The sequence below is a fragment of the Podarcis cretensis genome, assembly GCF_951804945.1.
Source record: "Podarcis cretensis genome assembly, chromosome: 16".
NCBI classification, from domain to species: domain Eukaryota; kingdom Metazoa; phylum Chordata; class Lepidosauria; order Squamata; family Lacertidae; genus Podarcis; species Podarcis cretensis.
Genome location: NC_137186.1, coordinates 10,939,370 through 10,949,913, shown reverse-complemented (window position 1 = coordinate 10,949,913; position 10,544 = coordinate 10,939,370). Strand labels below are relative to the sequence as shown.

Genomic DNA, 10,544 nt, shown 5'->3' with positions numbered 1-10,544 from the left:
ATAAGGAAGCGCTAGCCTGACAGCTCCTCATAGAACTCCGAAATTCCTCATATATTTCCCCGTGACGATCCATTTCGCCCTATCTTTCTTACGAGTAGACCAGCCGCCTGAACTCTAGGTCAATCGGCAGCCGCTTCAGCCAATCAGCGTTGTCGAACAGCGCCCCTTGCGGCGACCACGCAGGTACTGCAGGCAGCGGCCGCTCGCCTTTCTCATTTTGACAGCTCTCAATACAAAGTTTCCGAGTTAAATTGACCGTGACTGATCTAATCAAAATGTTGCAAGCCGTTTCCGGAAAGCAAAAGTACTTTGAACCTTAGAGGCCGTATTCTTCATAAATTCACCAAAAATCAGCCGTATATCGGATTTCCACCGGACCACTTTTATTTTGCTCCATATTACAGGGACTATCACGGGGGGGGGGGGGCTGATACTAGGCAGCCATAATCCCTCAACCGACCAGTCACGTACTCAGCGACCCTTCCCAGCTGACATGACCACCTTGATTGTTATCTCGATAAGCCCAGACGAAAGACTATCAAGAACATAATGAGCTGCATATGCTAGTGTATTCTGCATGGACTCTGACAAAAGGACCATGACCGGATTTTTCCCAGAGGGGCAGGAAACTGCGCCTTACCCTTTGTTTCCCAAGAATGACTCATGTGGGGGAAGAGTGGGGGGTTTCGACCAGGTGTCAGCATACTCAGATTACCTGCACAGCCCCTCCTCGACCCCTCCTATTTTTAATGTAGTCATGATGTAAATATGATGTATTTCTGGGGGTCTAGCTTAAGGGATTAGTAACTAATAAAAGTTGGAGTCTTCTTTTGTTCTGGACTTCCATCCTGCTTCAACTACAGGTTGCTGTTTTGCTCCAATTTGCTCTGGTTGGTGTCTTTACTTTTCGTCCAAGGGAGCCCTCGGATTTTCCGGTAACACCAGGGACAGTTCCAGATTTACAGAAGCTGTCCCGGTTTCTGATTTGATCCTGCAACGTCCCGCTTTTCCTTAGGATGTCCCTATTTTCAATAAGGAAATGTTGGAGGGTTTGTTGAGATATATACAATAAATAATTAATAAATTTGAGTTGCGCAACTCAAATTGGGTCTGCTAGACCCAATTTTTAAAAAGCAATGTGGACAAAGTTCGTTTCGGGGGGGACCCCTCTGGGATTAGGGGCTCTGGAACTTAAGTTTCCTTTGTTTTCCAATAGATCGGCCCCTGATCATTGTACATTTGCAAGAAAGCAATTGAATGCCACAAAAGGGCAACAAGAACTTCACAGATTTATTGCACTTTGTGCCAATTCCCTCATGCCTACACACACCCCGCCCCCCAAATCCCTTGGCCTGGGAATTGTTGGGCTGGACCAAAAAGCGCTTTGGACCTCACATTAGAAACAGAGAAACACAGAATTGTGGATTGGGAGGGCACCCAGGCTTAATCTAGTCCAACCCCCTGCAATGCAATACATGCCCCCTAGATCCTTACAGATCCACTGTGATCCATGCGACGGTCACCTTCAGACTGGATTATTGTAACTCACTCTACACAGGGCTGCCCTTGAGACTCACCCAGAAACTCCAGCGGGTGCAGAATGCCGCAGCGAGACTCCTTACGGGGTCCTCGCTGCAGGATCGCATTCACCCGGTGCTATACCAGCTGCACTGGCTCCCGGTGGAATATAGGATCAGGTTTAAGGTGCTGGTTTTAACCTTTAAAGCCCTATATGGCCTAGGACCCTCGTACCTACTGGACCGCCTCTCCTGGTATGTCCCATGGAGGACCTTACGGTCTTCAAACAAAAACATATTGGAGGTCCCAGGCCACAGAGAGGTTAGGCTGGGCTCAACCAGAGCCAGGGCTTTTTCAGCTGTGGCTCCAATCTGGTGGAACGCTCTGCCACAAGAGACTAGGGCCCTGCGGGACTTGACATCCTTCTGCAGGGCCTGCAAGACAGAGCTGTTCCACCAGGCCTTTGGCCAGGGCACAGCCTTTGTTGATCTTCACAGAACTCTAGCCCAATGGTTGCTATTAATTTGATTTAAAGTGATTTTATAATGAATTGATTTTAGAATGCTGTTTTATTTTACTGTTGTTAGCCACTCTGAGCCCGGCTTCGGCTGGGGAGGGCGGGATATAAATAAAATATTATTATTATTATTAACAGATGGTGTCACCCATATTACATGTGACGTGTCTGAGCCACCGGGACCATGGATGACAACAACAAAATCGCAATTAGAAGGTTATGAAACATTCCTGGAACCATCTCCTCGCTCTGTCTCCCATTAATTCAGTTCTGGGGATCCTCCTCTTTAACTGTAGATGCCACCTGGCTTGAAGAGCCTGAATTTCCATCTCAGTTCCTACTGGCTCCAATGACATCCCTATAAAGATACAGCCTTCAGAGCCTTTGGTCTTCCCTGAGCAAAGAGGTGTGAGCAGCACCTGCCACCCGAGAGCAGCATCTTCTCAATTTGAGCTTCTTGCATGGCCACAAGGGCCCCAGGGACAAGCTTCCTTCTGAATCGTCGCAGGGAATAATTGCTGGGCGGAACAGCTCTGGGGTGAGTACACTGGGGTTTCTGGCACTGAAACAAGGTGCAAACAAGAACTGATAATACTGTATTTTCCCATATATAAGCCACACTCCTCCCACCCCCCATTCCGACCATGAAAAGTTAAAAGAGCAGCTTTAAATTTGTGACTTTACAAAAAATGGCATTTACGATGTTGCTGCTGAAACAGACATACGGCAAAACGGAACGGGTGTGAGTGCCTGTGGGATTTTAAGGGAGCGGGTTATATTCGGATTTTGTTTTTGTTTTTCCCCTCCCTGAATTTTAAAGGTGCGGCTTATTTGTGGGTGCGGCTTATATTCGGGCCAATACAGTATTTTTTATTATTAATTTTCAATAATAGCGTCATTATAGCAATACCAATTTATAATACAATTACTAATACCAATTGTTCAAATACTGGATTATATAATTTAGATAAGGTGGCCTCCCCTCCCCCCCCCCGCATGCTAGAACTGATGGTTTGATTATTTTCTTTATTTCTGCATTCCGAAATCTTATTAATTTCAATTACATTCCTGTCAAAATAATAATGCCTTATACAACAACTGCAATATTCATAACTATTTGTGTTGACACATGAAATGATTTATGAAACTACAAGTGAGGCACTCAAACTATATCCTTGTTCTTACTGTGTGTGGCAATTATTCTTTCTGCCCTTGTAAAATGTTATGTCTGTTTCCCCCCCGGTTGTTGCTATTATCCATCATGCCTTGGGTGGAGCTGATATCCCATTGTTGTTCCAGAAATTTCTCCCTCCCTCTGTCCCATACTTCGTTGTTTTGAAACTTTAACAGCAGCTGCAAAAATCACTCTGTCCCAATGAATATCCTGTTTTTGCCATTTTTCCTCTCAGTCTAGGAAGAAGAGTGGTTTGTCAAACTGCAGATGACTCAATAACTGTCAAACTGCAGATGACTCAGTTCCTTGGCAAGTTTGCAGACTCCTGTCATCCTTCCGTCCAACTGAATTGAATTCTAAGTCCACGTAGCGTTATTCAGTTCACTCCATAATAAAGGATGGGGAATAGTCGGCTCTAAGTTTCCATCGTAAACTTTTTGCAAAATTGAGTTTCCCTCTCCTTTTCCTTTTTTTTTACTCACAAAGTTACGTTTAATGTTATATTCCATATCTATAATCCAATTACTTCCCTCCTCGCTTGTACAGTGGTGCCTTGGTTCTCGAACTTAATCCATTCCGGGAGTCCATTCAAATCCTGAAACCATTCGAAAACCAAGATGCAGCTTCCGATTGGCTGCAGGAGCTTCCTGCACTCAAGCAGAAGCCGCCTCAGATGTTCAGCTTCTGAAAAATGTTTGCAATCCGGAACACTTACTTCCGGGTTTGCAGTGTTCAGAAGCTGATTTGTTCGACGACTAAGCCGTTCAAGAACCAAGGTACCACTGTACAAATATAATTTGAACTAATGTTCAAAGGAGGGTTGCCGAATCATAAACGTAGAGAAGAAAACTTAACATAAAGAAACTGTAGCCTCCCCTCCCCGGACACAGTCTTTTGCACCTAATGAAGTCTGATCTCAAGTTCAAACCATAAGTCCTTGCAGTTGGTTCTGTTCCGCAGTTTATGATCTCATCTCTTCTAGCACATGCCAGTACTTTAGTCCAAATTAAGCTCCAATTAACAGGAGAACCTCTGCTTCTTAATGGCGGTGTTGGGGGGTTTTCGGCAGGCAAAGTGCTTTTGCACTCAGCGCCTCCCTGCCCCCTGCATTCCATGTCAGCCAGGTAACGAGACAAACTGCAAGTGAAGCCCATCCCCCCGTCCTGGGGGGGAACTTGCAAGGATAATTATCCTCAATCATCCTTGTTTTTTCTTTGCCAACGATCTCCCGCTGTCATGGGAGCTGCCTCCATTAAGGCAGACCGCAACCAGAAGCCATGTCTAGGAGAATTGGCCAGGCTTCCAAACAGAGTACAGGTTGTTTCGATATCCTAGAACACCATGAGATGCAGTACACCTGCCAACTGCAAAATGGTCACACTTTGGAGAATGGGTCGGGACAGGGAGAGCAGGAAACTTGGCTTTTGATCCCTATTTGGTCACGATGCTCTGCTCAGCTCACCCTTCCTCGCAGGGTTGTTGTGAAGCTAAAACGCAGGAAGGGGAAAGAGACATGCATAGGCTGCCCTGAGCCTGCTGCTGGGATAAAAATACAATAACTTATGAATGAAATGAAGAGTGCAAATGACCTTGCTAGGTCCTGCTGTGGTTAGACAGCAATCCCTAGCAAGTTGGATAGTGAAGGGTGGTTTTTTAAAAAAATATTATTTAATGCTGCAATGTTGTTGTTTCAATGATCTTAAACATATTGTGTTTTAGCGTTTATTTTTAAACATACAGTGGTACCTCGGGTTAAGTAAAGTGGTACCTCAGGTTAAGTACTTAATTCATTCTGGAGGTCTGTTCTTATCCTGAAACAGTACGTTTCCGAGCACGATTCAAAGTGTTGGTGCTGACCTTTAAAGCCCTAAACGGCCTCGGTCCTGTATACCTGAAGGAGCATCTCCACCCCCATTGTTCAGCCCGGACACTGAGATCCAGCGCCGAGGGCCTTCTGGCGGTTCCCTCATTACGAGAAGTGAGGCTACAGGGAACCAGACAGAGGGCCTTCTCGGTAGTGGCGCCCGCCCTGTGGAACGCCCTCCCATCAGATGTCAAAGAGATAAAGAATTACCTGACATTCAGAAGACATCTTAAGGCAGCCCTGTTCAGGGAAGTTTTTAATATGTAATGCTGTACTGTTTTTAACACTGATTGGGAGCCGCCCAGAGTGGCTGGGGAAACTCAGCCAGATGGGCGGGGTATAAATAATAAATTATTATTATTATTATTATGAAACTGTTCTTAACCTGAAGAACCACTTTAGCTAATGGGTCCTCCTGCTGCTGCTGTGCCGCCAGAGCACGATTTCTGTTCTCATCCTGAAGCAAAGTTCTTAACCTGAGGTACTATTTCTGGGTTATCGGAGTCTGTAACCTGAAGTGTATGTAACCTGAAGCGTATGTAACCCGAGGTACCACTGTATTGCATTTTAGCATTTTATGTTTCTCAACTACAGCTGATATACCGTATTTTTTGCTCTATAAGACTCACTTTTTCCCTCCTAAAAAGTAAGGGGAAATGTGTGTGCGTCTTATGGAGTGAATGCAGGCTGCGCAGCTATCACAGAAGCCAGAACAGCAAGAGGGATTGCTGCTTTCACTGCGCAGCTATCCCTCTTGCTGTTCTGGCTTCTGAGATTCAGAATATTTTTTTTCTTGTTTTCCTCCTCCAAAAACTAGGCGCGTCTTGTGGTCTGGTTCATCTTATAGAGCAAAAAATACGGTAAGTAGGGAGAGGAGTGAATGGGAGGGAAGATTGTCTTGCATGGAGGTCATATTTACCTGTGCCAGATTTGTTCTTGCAGACAGGACCTTGTGATGGATAGAGCAAGGAATGTGAGAGCCAGTGTGGCACTGTTTCTAGAATGTTGGACTGGGACGTGGGTTCAAATCCCCACTCGGCCATAAAACTCAGTTGGTGACTTCGGGCAGTCTCTCAGCTTACTGGGTTTTTTTTTGGGGGGGGGGGGATAAAACAGGGAGAACGATAACAATGCATGCCACCTTGAACTCCTTGCAGGAAAGGTGGAATACAGATCTAATAATAATACCACCAGTTAAGGTAAAGGTAAAGGAACCCCGGACCATTAGGTCCAGTTGTGGCCGACTCTGGGGTTGCGGCGCTCATCTCGCTTTATTGGTTTTTTTATATATATATATTTATTAAAATTTTTAAACATAATTGCAGAAATAAAAAACAATGAAACATATATCATAACATATTTTCTTAGCTTCATTGGACTCCCTCACGTCTCCCGCTCCCACTTGCATCATTGTCAATTCTTACCCGCAATTTATCATCTTGTTTACATTCTTGTATCCCATTCATTTAAAATATAATCTAATAATTCTCCCAAAGATTTATATTTTTTCCTCAATCTCACTTGTCATCCTAATTCCATCTAGTTTAGTGGTGCTCAATTATTTATGATCTAGCATCCTTCTTAACATTCAACCAAATTACAATGCTTTTTAAAATAAATATTAAATTTCTTCCAGTCTTCTTCAACTTTCTCTTCTCCCAGGTCTCGGATTCTGCCGGTCATCTCGGCTAGTTCCATATAGTCTATCAGCTGCATCTGCCACTCTTCCAGTGTGGGTAGATCTTGGGTTTTCCAGTGCTTCGCGATAAGTATCCTTGCTGCTGTTGTTGCATACATAAAAAATATTCGGTCCTTCCTTAACACCTTCTGGCCGACAATACCCAAAAGGAAGGCCTCTGGTTTCTTAGTGAAGGTATACTTAAATACCTTTTTCAGCTCATTATATATCATTTCCCAGAAAGCCTTCACTCTAGGGCAAGTCCACCAGAGGTGAAAGAATGTTCCTTCATTTTCTTTACATTTCCAACATTTATTATCAGACAAATGGTATATTTTGGCAAGTTTAACTGGGGTCATGTACCATCTATATATCATTTTCATTACATTTTCCTTCAAAGCATTACATGCAGTGAAGTTCAACCCAATGGTCCACAACCTTTCCCAGTCCTCAAACATAATGTTGTGCCCAATGTCCTGTGCCCACTTTATCATAGCCGATTTAACCATTTCATCTTGTGTATTCCATTTTAACAGCAAGTTATACATTCTTGAAAGTACCTTATTTTTTGGTTCTAACAGTTCTGTTTCCAACTTCGATTTCTCCACTTGGAACCCTAACTTTTTGTCATTTTTAAAGACTTCTTTAATCTGAGCATAGTGTAACCAGTCTCGCACTTTATCCTTCATTTTCTCCAAACTCTGCAATTTCCAATTGTCTCCATCTTTTTCTAGTATTTCCCAATATTTTGGCCATTTGGCCTCCATATTGGGTCTTTTTCGGACCTTAGCTTCCAGCGGTGAAAGCCACCTTGGAGTTTTATTTTCCAATAAGTCTTTATATTTTGTCCAGACATTAAACACTGCTTTTCTGACAATATGATTCTTAAAGGCCTTATTGATCTTAACCTTGTCATACCATAAGTATGCATGCCAACCAAAAGCATTGTTAAAACCTTCCAGATCCAGAATGTCAGTGTCCTCGAGAAGTAGCCAGTCTTTTAGCCAGCAGAAAGCTGCGGCCTCATAGTACAACTTTAGGTCTGGCAGGGCAAAGCCCCCTCTTTCTTTCGCATCAGTTAATATCTTAAACTTAATTCTGGGCTTTTTGCCCTGCCAGACAAACTTAGAGATGTCTCTCTGCCACTTCCGGAAGCACTCCGTCTTGTCCACAATCTGTAGTGTTTGAAACAAAAACAATATTTTTGGCAATACATTCATCTTAATAGCAGCAATTCGGCCTAACAAAGAAAGTTTCAATCTTATCCAACTGTCTAAGTCTCTTTTAATTTCAGACCAACATTTTTCATAGTTATCCTTAAAAAGACTCAGATTTTTTGCTGTTATGTTTACCCCTAGGTACTTTACTTTTTTAACCACAGTTAGTTCTGTCTCTCTCTGAAACCGTTCTGACTCTGTATCTGTCAAATTTTTTCCCAGCACCTTAGTTTTCTGTTTGTTTAATTTAAATCCCGCCACCCGACCAAAGTCTTGAATCAATTGTAACACTCTTTTCGTACTAGATTCTGGCTCCTGCAGGGTCAAAACTAGGTCATCTGCAAAAGCTTTAAGTTTGTATTGTTTCGCTCCGACCTGGATTCCTTCCACCAACCGGTCCCCTCTGATCATATTCAAGAGCACCTCCAGAACCGAAATAAATAGCAGAGGGGAAATGGGGCAGCCTTGTCGTGTTCCTTTTTCAATTTTAAACTCTTCTGTAACCACATTGTTAACTATCAATTTAGCTTTTTGTTCTGAATATATTGCATCAATCCCATTCTCAAAACCCCGTCCCACTCCCATTTCTTTTAAATTTCCCTTCATAAATTTCCAAGAGATATTGTCAAAGGCCTTCTACACATCTATAAAAATTAACACCGCTTTTGTATTTATGTCTGTTTGCAAAAGTTCCAAAATGTCAATGATATTCCTTGTGTTAGCAAACAGGTGTCTACCTGGGAGAAAGCCTGCCTGGTCTTTATGAATTACTTCATTTAATACTTTTTTGAGTCTACTTGCCAAAACGTCTGCAAATATTTTGTAATCCACATTTAAAAGGGAGATGGGACGATAGTTCTTAAGTTGTGTCTTTTCAGCTTCCAATTTTGGTATCAATGTGATAAAAGCTTCTTTCCACGATTCCGGCGCCTTCTTCCCCTCCACAATTTCATTGCTGACCTCCATCAGTGGTTGTATCAGATAGTCTTTTAATGTCTTGTAGTACTTGGAGGTCAGCCCATCTGGCCCTGGGGATTTGCCCAATTGCATGTTCTGAATGGCTTGTTCAATCTCTTGTTGTGTTATTTTGCAATTCAGGATTGATCTATTTTCTTGTGACAATTTTGTTAGTCCATTTTTTTCCAAAAATTGTTTAATCTCAACCTCATCTTGCAGCCCTTGAGTATATAATCTTTTGAAATATCTCTGGAAGCACTTCCTGATCTCCACAGGGTTCTGAATATTTCTTCCTTCAATTTCTAAATTTGTGACTGTATTTAGTTTTTGTCTCCTCTTCAACTGCCAAGCTAGCAGTTTCCCACATTTATTTGCCGATTCAAAAGTTTTTTGTTTCATTAATTTAATCTTCCACTCTATTTCCTGGTTTATCAATTTAGAATATTGTGCTTGATGAAGTTTGATTTCTCTCAGGGTTGGCTGTGACTTCGGATTTGATCTTAACTTCTTCTCCAATTCTTTGATTTTCTCCAATATCTTGTCTTTCCTCTCATTTTGTATCCTTTTCTTTACAGCATTCTGTTGTATCAAGAACCCCCTCATTACAGCCTTACTTGCGTCCCAGATAGTTCTTTTTTCCACCGTAGTGTTCATGTTTATCTCAAAATAGTCCTTCAAGGCTTTTTGGGCCTTCTCAACAATCTCCTGATCTCTAAACAAATTGTCATTCATCTTCCATCTAAAGGAGCCGGTTGGTAGTAGTGTCATGTCCATCTTCATTGCATTATGGTCGGAGCAGGTCTTTGGTCAGATTTCCACCTTTCTGACCTTGGGTGCCAGACCTCTAGTTATCCATATTTGGTCGATTCTTGTCCAAGTCAGCTGGGCTTCAGAGAAAAATGTTCCCTCTCTTCCCAAGGGGTTCTTCGTTCTCCAAATGTCAATTAAGTCCATATTGTCTGTCATTTCAAAAAAAGTCTTTGGTAGTCTGCCGTCCTTTGTAACATTTTGGCTTTGTGACTTATCCATGTTAGTTGATACGACCCCATTCATATCTCCCATCATAATGATGTTGTCATAGTCCAGATAATCCAGCATTGTCTCATGCAACTTCTTGTAAAATTCCGATTTCCCTTCATTTGGTGCATAAATTCCTAATAACAAAATCTTCTCTCCTTGATGTTGTATCTCAATTGCTAAAATTCTTCCATGTTCATCTTTAAATAAGAATTTGGGTGACAGGCTCTCTTTTGCATATATCACCATGCCTCTCTTCTTTACTCTGTCCGAAGATATAAATTCCTGGCCAAGTCTTTTGTTTATTAACACTTTTCTGTGGAGCCTAGTCACATGTGTTTCTTGTAGGCAAATGATATCCAATTGTTCCTTTTTTAATATGTGAAAAATTTTCCTCCTTTTTTCCGGGATGTTACAGCCATTTATATTCCAACTCAAGAGTTGCAGAGACATCCTGAATTAGTCTGATTATTTTCCTGGGGGTGGTGTCTTGTTCACTGGATCTTCAGGTTCCGAGGGTGCAGGTACCGCTGGTGCTCCAGGCCCAGAGGGTAATTCAATTCCCTTTTGAAGGTCCTCTCCGTATGCAGTCAAAAATTTAT

The 10,544-nt window shown here is 42.4% G+C and overlaps 1 protein-coding gene across 1 annotated transcript in view; it reads left to right on the top strand.

Moving 5' to 3' along the window:
* The first annotated feature begins 2,320 nt into the window (after positions 1-2,320).
* The window catches only part of LOC307205568 (lysosomal acid glucosylceramidase-like), a 49,458-nt gene continuing 41,234 nt past the window's right edge, over positions 2,321-10,544 (top strand). The window contains exon 1 of the mRNA XM_079958125.1: positions 2,321-2,573. The gene's annotated coding sequence lies outside the window, so the exon portion shown is untranslated. The remainder of the gene's footprint in view (positions 2,574-10,544) is intronic.